Source organism: Empidonax traillii, unplaced genomic scaffold (genome assembly GCF_003031625.1).
Source record: "Empidonax traillii isolate 1590-97213 ecotype Southwest subspecies unplaced genomic scaffold, ASM303162v1 scaffold445:size985633, whole genome shotgun sequence".
Taxonomy (NCBI): domain Eukaryota; kingdom Metazoa; phylum Chordata; class Aves; order Passeriformes; family Tyrannidae; genus Empidonax; species Empidonax traillii.
In genome coordinates this window covers 579,242-593,211 of record NW_020955638.1, presented here as the reverse complement: position 1 = coordinate 593,211, position 13,970 = coordinate 579,242, and positions in this window count along the sequence as shown.

Genomic DNA, 13,970 nt, shown 5'->3' with positions numbered 1-13,970 from the left:
TTTGTTTTGTGAGCCTTTAGTTACCATTTTTGGAGTGCCAGGTACACCACTATTTTCAAGAAAGAGTGTGTAACAAGGCAAGTTTGAAAGGGTCATATTTTCAATCACTCTCCTCACTCTCCTTTTATAAATGCAAATTTATTAAGGTCCTTGAAGGCAAATTTCCAAACCATGACACATGTGATCATTGTGTTAGCCTCAGATTAGACACTCCTACTTTCAGCTTCGATGCCTATTACATGTCTTCATCATTCCTCAACTAATTAATTGTTTTCTTAATGTCTGAAACTAAGCAGTTTGTACTATTGCTGATTTGTCACAAGACAAGAAAAAAATTCTACAAAATCGTTTTACTTGCAAACTGTGATGACTACTCAGAAAGCTAAGCTACAGAAATGCTGGCAGTACAGTGAACCATTTGTCATAACCTAATGATCTTCTACTGTGATATCAATTCAATTTATATCCAGACTATGAAAAAAACAGGGGCACCAATGTCACAATTTCCATTGCTTTTGCCTCATTTCTTCTATGCCATATCAACCTTCCATAGCATGATTGATTTAGAGGACAGATTGCTGTTTTATGCCTCGTATGATTATGTCATAAGTGTTTACATTTAAGATTAAAACAAGAAAAGCAAAGCTCTTTCTGATTGCCTGCATTTTTGGGCTGCTCTAATAGTAGTTTACTCTGTATCTGTCCACTGCACTATTTGTTTCTCAAATTTTTACACGTTAAGTCACACACATAAACATGCACATTCACACTGTATTTATACATTTTTATGTTTATATTCAAATAAACATACACATACACATATATAGACATATGCTATGTATATCTGTAGGTTTAAATATGGATTGGTCTACACTGAGTCCATTACAGATCTTACACATCAATTTAGTTCTCCCCTTTCTGAGATGTCTCTAATTCAGTTCCCCTTAAGCTTGTGAGAGAGAGTGGAGATGTCAAATAGCACCATTTTTTTTTTAAGAACCATGTTCTCAGTATTGGTGAGAGTACCTTTTCAGCAGTGTATGCGTTTTGGCAGTCTGTGCACTAAAACTTGAAAATTACAGAGAAGATTATCATCGCTCCTGGAAGTGGATAGTGTGCACCTTCTGAAATATGCTTCTGAATGCACAAAGCACATCTGAGGAATCAGTTATAGCAGGACTGTTCTGTGTGGTCCCTAAATAAACTGCAGACAGAGAAGAATGTGGTAGAAGACTATATAAGTAAAACCCAGTATGAACAAGAAGGGAAAAATTCACATGTTTCTACATCATTAGCATTACAGTTGACTTTCTATGTCATTTTATTCTCTGTGGCATATATTTCTTTCCCTCTATTTGACAGCCTTTCATTGTCTTGAACTCAATCTTCACCCTCTACTTCAAGAAGAACCCAATTTTTTATACGGGATGCCTCTGTCATACATGAGGGAATGGATTTGTGTGTAGCAGCCCAAATGGACAGTGTTCATTGCCACTCATCCTCCTCAATTCATTTCTCTAACTGTTTGAAAAAAAATCTTGCTGAGATGAACTGCACAGCCAGTCTGCTATCACAGGAAGGCTTAAAAGTTTGCTATGAAATATTCTTCCAGTGTTTCATTTTGCAGATTCTCTATTTGTACCAGACATGCAAAGAAATTTTGTGCTGCACGAGCAGCAGTGCCTCTGTCTTGGTTCCCTGCTATTCCACTTGCATTTGGCTTGAAATAGGAAAAGTTCACAGCTTGTTTTTGTTGCTCATACATAGCTTAGGTATCCTGACTCCATAATTAAAAGGCATGAACAGTCATATTAAATTCAAGGCTTAGGACCTGCAGGGCTTGGGTACATGGGTGTTTGCCTGGATATGTAGTAGCCTACAATTTAAGTCCTCTGTGCTCCATTCACGGCTCCTGTCACCTCTGCTACCCCTTTCTGAAACATCTCTAATGTAGGAGGAAGATAATTTTTTTTTTAGATCAACAAACATATTCATTCTTTACAATTTATGACCTTTCAGAGGTCATAAATTGTAATATAAGTATTATTTCTCCCAAGATGGGAAGGAAAGGATGAGATATGTCTCCATCCATTCTTCATGAGTGAAGGACAAGTCATCTGTCGAATGATCTAAGGACAGGCTCCCTCACTGACTGTATGCTTCTCCTTGTGCTAAACAGGTTTCATGTTTTGTGGTAGTCTCATCTACTCTGTTTCTGTCAAATGTGATGTAATCATGGCATCATAGAATATGATGAGTTGGAAAGGACCCATCAGGATCATCAAGTCCAACTTGATATATGTAAATATGTTAACTATGTAGTAAAATTTATCCCTGTCTATGCTTATGCTGCAGTTCTGATCATTCAGAACTCTATGCTTTACTGTAATTTTTAGTTGTTAGTTTACATATTCTGTTTTTGATAGGACTCTTAGTTGTTGCTCAAGATGTAAGTAAAGAAGGGGAAATTATTTCATGCAGATTTGTGGACCTGACATTCCCCTCTTTTAAATACCTATCTTTGCAAATTAAAGCATATTTTACTGTGATTTTGCAGGATTTGTTTTAAAACATAATATTACATACTTAATATATATTACATGCTTAATATATATATATCTCATATTCAGAAATACAAAAGAAAAAAATGCACGTTATCCTAGAACTTCTCAGTAAACTTATTGTTTTCCAGTTAGAGATCATCCTTACTAGTAAATTTACTGATACAAGTAATGAAGTTCCTTCTAGTTTCTGAAGTTCCTGTAACAGAGCTATTTGGGGCAGGTGTGGAGAAAGAGGGATTTGAAGGACAGAAATTGTGCCAATACAAAATGTCTTTTAAATAAATATGGGCCAAAATATAAGAGTTCTGTTCAGACCTGGTGAATTAGAAGATCATTAATAATTTTTTGTCTGGATTGAGAAAAAACCTCTTCATTTCATACACTTGCCAAGTACTCTTTTTTTAAAAATTTGAATAACTCCTGTTTCTTCTTCCATTTTTCTCACAAAGGTCTACTAAGTTGCAGTGAATTTGGAAAGCTGCATGTTTGTCAGTGAAAACAAAACAAACCAAAAATATCACAACTTCTTTAAGTCTCAATGATTCAGCAAACAGTTTGATCAGGAGAAAAAATTTATCTGTGTTTGAAAGGCTGATGTTAATTTAAAGTTGTAAAGAAATTCACTGTCAGGTGAACTCCCTCTCTGATTCTAAAAGGTGACATGTACTCATTTGAATTTAACTTTAGACAGCTGATGAAGAATGAATGAAATAACCATAACAAATAGCAAAGTTGTAAAACACTAATAGCGTTAGTTTGGTGCAGAGTATTATATGCCTAAAATTACATGAATTTTCTCAAGTTAGAATTTACTGCTTGCTGTAAAATACAATTGTGGTTTTTAATGAACATTATGGCCTTCAAAATTTTATGATAAGGATATTTCTCATAATTATTCAAAAACTGTATTTCAGAAGCCATCCTTCAGAAAGATCTTTTAGCCGGGCTAAATAGTAGTCCTCTGTTGTGTTAATTGCTTCCAGCCCTGACAGGTCTTTAGTAATGCTCTTTTGGATCTGCTTGCAGGTTTTTACCTTTTGTTTTTCGTGCTTCACTACCCTGGCTGGAGCCACTCATGTGAAGTATATGCCATATATTTCCATGTGCAGGTTTTTGTTAGGGCAGCCAGGCAAGAGGGAAGAGGCAAAATAGGACAGATCCTTTGAGTTTTCTGATGGTGACCCACAAGCAGTTTGCCACACAGTTTCACCTGTAGAGCTTAACACAGAGCCCTCAGCAGGTGCTGTGAAGGGGGAGAATTACAAGAGCATGGTGGACCATTGCCATGTCTGTCACCTCTCCGCAGCATCACACTGCCTGCTGTGTGTTCCTCCAGCATTCAATCTAACGCACATGTATCAGCCAATGGATCCCTGCTGAATGATCTCTAGGGTGTTTATGAGCCTGTTGAACAATGAGAACTGATCTGTGAGTTTAGCTCTATATTCTTCAGTTTCTTTCACCAACTACATGCATTTCATTCGTGGAAAAATGATAGAATTATAGGTTAAACTGATGTAAAAGATTTTGTAACTGGTGGCAAATTCTGAGTTAATGCTGAAGGCCCTAGTTTTACCTATTATATAAGAATTTATGTTAATATTTTTAATAGGATATCCACATCTTTAAAGAGCACTTGAACCTGTCTCTTTATAAAAAAAAGATTAACAAAATGTAAATTTCATGGGAGTTTTAAAGGACTGAAATAATCTGTGGATCCTGTTATAGTCTTCTTCACAGGGAATTATTCTAACAGTTTCAAGTTCTAGAATAAAACTTGAAGAATATCTTTAGCCAAAAACCTTATAAATCCAATTTCAGATTAGAATAATTTATGTGGAAGGCCATCTAGGTCAGTTATGATTTCTTCTGTAGATCCACATCTACTATTTCAAACCTTCAGTGTCATCTAGTACATGGAAAATACAAATTCTGACACCAAAATGCTAATCATCCTTAGTCTGCATACCTTTTGATTCTTGCTTTTAATGGGAAGAATGATACGTCCTTTACTGACCTACTGGAGATAAGCTCTGTGTAAAAGCTAGGCATTATTACTATTTCACAATAGTAATAGTAACAATATATTTACCTGTAAGCATTACCAGTTTGATAGTTTTCTTTAACTTATTATATGAACTCTTTTGGAATTCAATAACAATATACAAAATACAATGAAATTATATCGTCAGAATACCCACACTTCTGCATAAAAACGTTATGGGTAAAAAGGAAACAACGATTACATGTAAATCCATGTTATAACTGAAATATTAACGGTCTAATTAGAGAGCTATCCAACATCTAACTCTAACAGAAAGTGAAGAAAATAAAGAACATAAAGAAGAGGATACCACTATAACAAAAACCCTAAACCAAACCAAAGTAAAAAAAATAAAGGCAAAACAACCCTAAATAACAATACAGTTAGAAGTGTATCACATATCCTAGGTGCTAACAGTTTTGCTGGTAGTGTGCTTGCCTTCCACTGCCCTTTGGGATCCTTCCATCTGTTAGGGTAGCATATGGTAAATCACTAGCACCCAAACTACTTCACAGGGAAGACTATGATGTAATTGTTGGTTTCTTTTTCACTTCAAGATCTTCTGGGATAATTTTTGTCTCCTTGCTAGTCATCTTTCATACCTTGCTTTTTCTTCATTGCTCTGCAAGTCCACAGTACATTAAATTTACTACATATGATGCAGTTATATCCCCAAACCCCAATTTTATTCACATCTGCATTTCTTCAACTAACTGTTGATGAGTTGTTCATAGCCATGGGATTTTCAGTGTCAGGCTGTGACTTAGCTCTTATCCCACATCAGGATTCCTCCATACTGTTTCCTGTTCTTCTTTCTCTCAAGGACTACACCAACATACTGGGCCTGTAATTCTCTCCATTGCATCATTACATCAGAGTCCCAAATATCTAATTTTATACAGAACAGCTACTTTTTAAAATTATATTTAAAACTATGGCTATACCATGAGAAGACAAGTGATATTAAGACCAATTAAACACAGTCATATGGTTATGAGAGAAAAATACTGTTGCAGCTAAACCGGGTCAAAGCAAAGTTCCAGGCAGACTGAAAAAAGGTCAGACAAAGTAAGGTGGACAAGCCATAGTCCTGAGGCCTCATAAACTAAGTACAAAACCAGTAGCTTATTTCTGAGAACGAAAATACCTGTTAAAAATGCTATAATAAAGTCCCTGTACATACTCTGTAACTTAGTTTAGAGACTAGTACCTGAACTATTGTAGGAAAGAATCTGCTAAAGATTAAAAAACATTATCTTAGTTTTAGGAGTACCTATAAAGTTGCTTAAAGTGCTTAAAGACATAATTTACGGTGTGGTTTAAAAAAACTGGTTGTTTTTAGCTTTCTCCTACTACTGCTCTACAATTTAAGGCCAATGATTTAGTCTCAACAAAGCTTTCTGAAAGAGAATGTACTATGGGAGCCCATGACAAAGTAAGGGCTTTGTATCTGCAGTGATTTAGCAACCTTAACTTAGAGTGAAAATCTGTTTCTGAGATGTCTTTACAAGCTGTCAGTTCCATTTTAGAAGACACTCTCCTTCTCGGTGTGATGGTTAGCTTCTCTAATGAGATTACATTTCTCATAAGACTTTCCTAAAGTCTTATTTGTATGCTCTGGCTTTTTTTTTTTTTTTTTTTTTTTTTTTTTTTTTTTTTTTTTTTTTTTTTCTGAACAGATTCTGACTTAAAGTCAAATGTGTTGCTAAACAGATATTAAAGGGAGTTATATTCAAATGGGATAATTTAGTGCATATGTGTTGTTTTACAGGACACTTTCCATATTTCTATTACTTAAATGGAATACTTAGTAGATTTCAGTAGATACAATCTTGTTCTTATTTCTTATTTTCTTCTTTTTTGAAAGGCAATCTTTCCCTTATCTCTTTCTTGTTTGGTGAACATCTAATTATATCTGTCTTACAGAATAATGTGGCAACTTGATACATTTTTAAATTTAAAGTAGGATTATAGGCTTTTTTTTTTAGTCTAATTAGGGGTTACAGATGGTTAAATCAACTTGCCTTTATAACAATGAAAAAAATTCCTTTCTTAAATGAGGAAAACAGTCTCAAAATATAATTTCATTATTGCTATGTATTTACAGACCTGCTGGTAAATAAAACATCACTGAATAGATAGTGATGAAATGAGTAAACCTTCATAATAACTGTTTTCTGTTGAATTTTCAAAGAGCTAGTATAATTGAAGGCATATTTGTACTTCATCTGTAAAATTCCATATATTGATTTTTTTAAAAAAATGCTAATGAAAGAGAATGCCAATATAAATTGATTGAAAAGCCTACTAGTGTTGCTTACATTCCTCAAATGATCAAATGAAATAATTTGAAGATGTTTTCAAAACAGGCTTTTAATATAGCAAAAACAAGCTCCTGAATATGCTGGTTTGCCTCTGATCATAGCTCAGCTGAATGTCCCCCGTATGCCTTTTTTTATTCTTGAATGTCACTTGTTTTTCTAGCCCAGATATGATACAAAAATAGGATTTTTTAAGCTGGCAGAATTCTGTTTTTAACTAGTGGAAGAATGTATTCTAATCACACTTCTGTGCCCTTCCCATCCATCCAAATATGACTGTAAACAGCATTAGATAATTTTGTCAATTTTTCTGGCACGGATTTTTTTTAGTTTGTTTTCCAAAGCTTTGCTTAGTTTTCAGTATTTCTCAGACATGTTTCTGTATCTAAATATTAGCTATTTTAGCTGTTTTGCTTTTCTTAAAGAAAAAAAATCTGTTTATTAACATAGTTTCCCTTTTGATACTTCCATAATATCCCTTATGCTTAGTGTTCACACAGTTATTTGTGGAAGACGTAGTATTTCAAGTATAGAGAAGTATTATAAGTCTGTATCTGTTTCTCTCCCCTTTTCTTTGTCACTTCTTTTAATTAATCCTAATTGTGTAGAATCTTTAAGTGAACATATCACAGAATTGTTCCCCAAAATCTGTCATGAGCACAAGTTCCCAGACAGGGTTCTCTCTCCACCATAAAGTTGTTGCATTAACAATTGATGAAACTAATGTGCTATAAATTTATTTAATATGTCCTGTAGCCTCTTTTCTCTCCCCTCTTTTTTCATGTCTGCTTCAACTTTGTCCTTTCTTTTGGTTCATTCAGTTCTCACCTCTAGAGTAAATATCTCTGTTTTGAAAGCACAGCACTTTTAGCTCTTTCTGTATTATTTACCGCAATTTAAATGTGAATCTAGTTGGTTAATAGGCAAAAGATGCTGTAGGTGACTGAGAGTAGTGATGCAGAGATGTGATAAGCCAGTGCAGGTCTGTGTATTGACCAGCTGGTTGAGTTCTATCTAGCTTTCCCAGAGCAGCTACAGAGCCTTTACAATCTACCCCACCACCAATTTTCTAGATGCTAGACACATTGTCTAGCATCTGGCTGTCTCTAAGACCCTTCTATTTTAATGCTTACTAATAACAACCAAAAAACTAAAATCAAGCAAATACCAAACAAAACAACAAAACACAAACAGATGTGACTGACAATCTGACAGGTAGACACAGGACAGAAAATGTTTATGTTCTAAATAAAGAAGTCAAAAAATGGTGAAGTGATGCTGCAAGAAAATCACCTAAGGAATTACACTAGACCAGCTGAATAGGGGATAACAGAGTATTGCTATGATAAAAGAGTAAGAAAATCGAACAAATTGCATTTAGGGTTGTGTTACCAGTAGCGCCACATTTAGATAAAACAGGGCGATTTCATAAGCCTCACTTAGGGATAAAGTCTGAAAATTTTAAAATCAGAAAGGATAGAAGAATAAAAGGAAAATAAGAGGATGTAATTCACCCAGTGCCTCACTTTGTTCTTCTGTTAAATCATTAGCAAGGGGACAGCATTTTTTGAAAGCCCTTTTATATTTAAAAAGATGTCTTTGCAAAGAAACTTTATAGCCTATACTTTGGCATAAGTTAAGCAAAATGGATGTTCCCCAAATGGTAAGATTTAAATACAGATTTTAGTTAACCTGGGTGTTGAGGAGCCTCTCAACAGAGGTTTGATTTGAGGCTCTACTGTAAGCCTGTTTATTATACTAGATTGCATAATACAGTATTGAATGAAAGCCCATTTTTGTATTCCAGAATATTTTCTAACTTATTTAAACTGCAATCTAATAACAGCACTTCTAAAGAAATGCAAACAAATCATTATGCTGTTTTTTACAATTTCTAGAGGAAGTAAACTGCATTTTATATCTACCCTAGTGTGTCAGGAGGCTTGGAGCATCTTGATCTGGGATGGAATGAGCTCATTTAGTGAAACATTACTAAGTCTAGAGATTAAAAAAAACTATGAATGAAGCCATCAAATATCAAACTTAAGTTAAAAAATAATGAAAATTTTAAAAATATTCATTTTGCTGGATCCTTATTTTATTTGTACTGTGGATTATTTTCAGACCTTTTTGCACAGACAATTTTAAATTTAGGAAAGAAATATTATGTCAATTACATACTTTTGCTTGGTTCTTAGTTTTAAAGATGGCATAATTGTCAGTTATGCCACTGGTGACAAAATCAGAAGATTTATAAAAACAAACTATTTTCAGAAAAGAATACAATACTGATTTCCTTGTTAAGCAGAACTCATTCCATGGAAGGAAAGCCTAGAAATGTGGAGAAAAAGTAAATTCTGTTCTCAAAGGACATATGTGAATTTCAGCACTTTGATGCATCTTAAATGAAGATGGGATGCTGAAACTTTTAATTTACATTAATCCACAGAAATATCTAATAAAGTTAAAAAAAAAAATCAATCCCACAACAACATCTTCTGATTCTGATCTTACTTTACTGTCCTACTTTCACAGCTTTGTTTGTTCCTGTAGTTATGTAAGGTGAATTCCACATTTATTTTGGCCAAAAATATTCCAGCAATAAAGTTCTATAAAAAAAAATTAGTAACTAGAGATTCCTATGTCATGCCTCCAAGATCCACACTCCTCAGCATAGTTTCACATTCCAAAAAATTTCTTAGTCATTGATTTTTGCCTTGAAGGTTTTGCCCAATCCACTCTGGAAAGTGCTTGGGAACTAGGAAGGCATTTTGTCTGGTGGCCCAAGAGATTAACTGTGAATGTGTAAGACACACAGGTTCTTCTAATAACAGGTTCTAGTTTTACAAAGACAACTCCAACCAGTTCTGTGTATTCTTTGTAGCTGCTTCTGTAAATGATAGCCACCAAGATAATCTCTCTGGTTGTTTTCTGAAATGGAAATTCTGCCCTGGACAAACCAGGAGACAGTATCTTGATCTCCCAAAATGCAGATTTGATAATTTTAAGCAGAACCTGATGATATAAACTGCTGAAACCCAATGGAAGTTTGATTGGCACGGGTGAATCAGTTCAAATTTACCAGCAAGCTTCACTTGAAACATCTTGAAAAGAAGGAAGTAAGTGAAAAATTGTCATTGTGCCAAGCCATTGCCAAGTCATATGGAAAACACATTTTCAAAATATCCTTATTGTGTCTCAAGGGCTACTTAGTTTTGTCCAATCCTTATTTCCAGTGCCCAAAACTCCTTGATCTCATACTACTGGCTGCAACTTTGTCTGGTAGGTTCTTCATCATAACCTGCAGTTTTATCAGAAACATTTTTCTATTGATTTTGTAAAATGTGGCTTTGTAGAAAGAAACATCTCCCAGAGCAGAATTATGTTCTTGAATGAGTTTACTTTCAGTACTGGTGAGTATATATGACAGAAGAAGGATTTCGAATGCCTCCTCTTTCCTATAAACCATGTTTATAACCTCTTTACATCTGTAACAGACTTTCAAACTATTATTGTGCACAGTTTGTAGTACAGCCTGACTGTCAATGTAAGTATATTCATATTCTTATATATTTATATATTCATATATACTTACATGACAGTAATTCATGACATTTCCTGTCACTGTAAGTATATTCATTAGCCTCTTCATTTCCTTAAAGGCATCCCTCCCAAGAATTTTGCATCTTAAAGCAGGAAGTCCTCCACTTCAAAAGAACTTTTGAAACTATTCTGGCTGTACCACATCTTTTAGACCCTTTGGCCTTCGATCATATATTGTTGTGTCAAATGTAATGTGGATTTTAAATCACCATATAATACTCTCAATATATGAAGTTCCTCCTTCAATCTAGTGCTGCTTCACAAAAAAGTATCCATTGAGGTCTGAAGATTTATGTTTTATCTCTCTGTACGGGTGTATAAACTGACGAACCGCACAGATTCCTGAAGTACCTTGTAATAGTCAGGAGTAAATGAGGTAGTACTATGCTGCCATTATAATCTTTTTGGTTGCATATATTTCAATTTAGCCTTAAGCATTTTGATGAAAATATATATTAAATAGTTTACTTCTGGACAATAGGAGACAAATATCATTCTGTAATTCTCTGTAAGATCATAAAAGTTGTTTTTTAACTTGTTATCTGAAAGGGCAAAGAACTTTCTTTAAGATATTACGTAGCAAAATGTCTTGCCAGGACTTGAAGCAGGGCATTTTTCTCCATCTAGCCTGACCCATAAGGGCACCATAATGATGATGGAGAGCATTCAAAATGGCTTCTGGACTATCTGAGAGAGTAACTTAGTGGGACTTTTATGGAAGAAAATAGTCTTTTCAGATTTTGAGATCTGGTCACAGAAGTTGCAGCAGTCTTACTTCACTATGCTTTGTAGGATGAAGATTAATAATTTTGATGAGAATCATAATGTGATACCTGAGAAGTATAGTGTGTGTCTTAACAATCTACAGGTTTATCTCTGATAAAGTCCCTCATTTTTGTGAAAACTCTCTATATAGAAACATTTTTCTGAGAGCTATTTCTTTTTTATTTTATGCCTGCAATGGCATATTAAGACAAGGTCTTCTACATAAACTTTCTTTTCTCACACATAAAGTCTTTTTGTGGTGTGTGGTGGTGCATCCCACCCCTCCTATAGGCTGCACGATGATCTGAAGGGCTGATCTCCACACCAGAACTCCTCTGCCTTACCAGGATTTGTGTCAGTGAGTGAATACTTGGCTTGGGTGCTCTTTGCTTGCTGGCACTGGCAGTTCTATATGTGCTATCATCCAAAATTTCTCTGTTTTTAGCCATTCAATATTTATCATGGAAGAAGAGACATAATTGCAGTCAGTGTGCTTGAAAGGAAGCAGTAACTCCCACAAGTGAGTCCCCACACTACTCCCACTCAAAGATAAATTTTTGCATTTCCCCAGCCAATACCTCCAACTGTATTGTCTTAATAACACTCTCCATTCTTCATGATGTATTCTTGGATAAAAAACTTTTGTCTATTCTGGCTTTTTATTCTCCCTCACAATCCTATATTCTACATTTATCTTCTCAATAGACATCTTAGTCTTCCTTAGCTGTCATCGAAGCAACCAGTTGTTTCTCTTTGTGCAGCTGCAGCTCTGGCTGTGACCATTCTCTTAGGTAAAACATTCCTTAGTCAGGCAGAGGAGTTTTCATTTTGCAAATTCCCTATGCTATCTTATCTTTTAATCTCCAGCAAAAATGTAGTGATTGAACCTTACTCTTTTTCTCTCACCTGTTCAGTGAAGTGAGCATCTCTCCTTGATAGTACCTTCAAAACAAGTGTTCTTGCTTGTTTAATAGACTAAGATTCAAGTGACCAGGCAGTAGGAACAGAAAATACCTTGGCTGCAGCACTCTTGAGCAATTCCTTTGGGATCTTCAGGCTTTAGTTGTACTGTTCACTACACTGACACACTGTTACTACTGAAATATATTTCTTTCTCTCTCAATCTCCTGATATAGACTCTTATCCTTGCAGCTTAAAGAATAGACTTTTACCTTTGGAATTTCTTACATCAATATTTAGGGAAGCTTTGAAGTTGATAAAAACCCAATTTTAAGGATCATCACATCTGTTTAAAATAGCATTCTGCTAACTGCATGTATTTTAATGACCACAATCTGAACCAGATTATGGGAAAATGCTAGCAAAAAGTATTTAAACCTTTAACTATACAATGCTATAGATACTTGTAAGGCACAGGTAATAAATGAACTCTACTGAATTGTACTAACATTAGATTTTTCTGTCTATTGCCAGTATTCAGCTGAAGACTCTGTCATTCAAGATGGATCTCCATGTTAGAGCATAACTGCTTCATGAGGGCTTCTTCACGAACAATAAAATGTTCTCTTTAAGACACACTGAGTTTTTCTTGTTTTTTTTAGTATAAATTTTCTCCTAGGAACTCCTCAAGACCATAATTTCTTGGGATTCCACAAGTCTTCCTTATGAAATAACTTTCTCTACACCCTATAAGAATCTAGAGATACTTTTGATATTCTTCCTATTACATTACAGTATTTTTTCAAATTCTTTCTTTAATTAATTTTTAAATTTTTTTAATGAAAACTCACCTGTTCTAGAATTACCTATTAACATTTCTTGAATTCTTTTAGTAGTAAAGTGCTCTCTTCCCTATGTGGTTACTAAATGTGTACATTCCAATGTAAAACATCTCCACTAAAAAGCCTTAAATTTGATACTAACTTGCAAATTGGAAAACATACTTAATTCAGGGTTATAGCTGGAAAAAATGCCTGTCATTCATTACTAGCTCTTAACTGAGACTAGGCATGACATGAACCAGCACTTTGAAATGATGATGGCTTTGGATAAATGCTGCCTAAACTAGTCTTTGAGGAATACTGTAGTAACTTCCAACAAGCATTGAAGCTGTGTTTTCCCAGGAAAAAAACAGAAATATTTTGTTGGAAATTTTATAGTTAAAGTCATTATTGAATATTATGAATTTTTTGAGGCTAGGTGCTTAGATTAAAATTCCTCAAAATGTAAGCATATAATTATTGAATCATAGAAAATTAGTCTGGAAAGGATATTCTAAGCCCTGTAATCCTTCCCTCTCTTGTACCTGATGACATTCCAGATAGATGTCCATCCAGTGCTTTATATTTAGTGATAAATACCATGTCCCAAAGAACTGTATTTGGAGTTTCATTAAAGTTTTCCAACACTTTGTCTAACACTTGATGGCAAATACATTATTACTTATCCTACTAGCCCAGGACATGGAGAATGAAATAGCACTTATTACTTGTTTCTACATGACCCCTTTGATTTTAAGAACTACTAGTTTTTCTAACCACTGTCATGTTTTGACTAAGCAAGGTCAGGTCCTTCAATAATTGTTGTTCATGCTTCTAAGATCTTTTCTGTCTCTTCATTTCTTTCCTGTTGAACCTATCCAAGCAGCTTGTTTACTTATTTGTCTCTCTTTTTTTTTTTTTTTTTTTTTTTTTTTTTTTTTTTTTTTTTTTT